This window comes from Triticum dicoccoides, chromosome 7A (genome assembly GCF_002162155.2).
Source record: "Triticum dicoccoides isolate Atlit2015 ecotype Zavitan chromosome 7A, WEW_v2.0, whole genome shotgun sequence".
In the NCBI taxonomy this organism is placed as follows: domain Eukaryota; kingdom Viridiplantae; phylum Streptophyta; class Magnoliopsida; order Poales; family Poaceae; genus Triticum; species Triticum dicoccoides.
This window is the reverse complement of record NC_041392.1, coordinates 202580102-202581174: the sequence shown is the minus strand read 5'-3', so window position 1 is coordinate 202581174 and position 1073 is coordinate 202580102.

Sequence of the window (1073 nt, the reverse complement as noted above, 5' to 3'; positions counted from 1 at the left end):
GTCGATGTCGCCGCTCTCCTAATGGAGCCGGCTTAACCTTCTCGGTGACAACTGAGAAGTCTTCGCACATGTGCCACTAAAGACCGGCGCCTTGGAGCCACAGTCGTCGTCATTAAACCCTTGAATAGACTTGAAGCACCTAACATCAAATCTCGTCATCAGGCACGTATGACGAGAAACCCTAACCTTGTTGTCCTAAGAAGACGGCGGGAAACTATGTCGGAGCTCCATCGATTGCGTCTAGATGGACAGATTTGAGGAGGATCGAAATCCGAAAGACAAACCCGAAGAAGAAGCGTCGCTATCCAACCGAGCGCCGCATCTATGAAGACTAAGAAACCCTAACCTAAACTACTAGCCGGAGCTGAGGCACCGAGATTCGCCTTCCTGCCACCGATCGCCGGAGCGACGGACAGAGGGGAGGCCAATACATGGACTCATCAATGAGGCTTGAAAGGGAAAGTTTGCTCTAGCACGAAGGAGAAGGAAAGAAAATGCTTCGCGCGTGGCAGAGTGCTGGGTTATTTACTCGCATGGAAGTACTTCATGGATGACATTTGCTCAACAACACATGCACCATAGATAACCCAACCACCTGCTGCTGTTCAGACTTGCGCATGGATGGTGCGATGTGGCACGTCGTGCAAATTCCGGCTGGCAAGTGTTCGGACTTGCGCATGGATGGTGCGATGTGGCACGTCGTGCAAATTTCGGCTGGCAAGTGTCGTCTGCATAGCACTGCTCTTACTTGCATGGCTAGGTTGAAACTGTGTTTGCATGTGGTGCCAATAACAGACACAAACACATCTAAAAAAAAATACACTAACACTACTACTCGTATGAGATAGTATTGGTTGTTTCAGTTCACCATGTGTTGGAACTTCCGTGACATGAACACCTTGGGCAATCCCTTGTTCAGCCTTCCAAGTATCACTTGCATCTGTCATGCGTGGAAGGGAGAAGAGTGCAAGTTTCAGCAGGGAGCCGGAGGACACGGCACGCTTGCACGATCACTCAGGCTTGGAGTTTAGCTGAGCTCAAGGCCTGAAGTTTATGAGCGTGCCTAAAAGCAT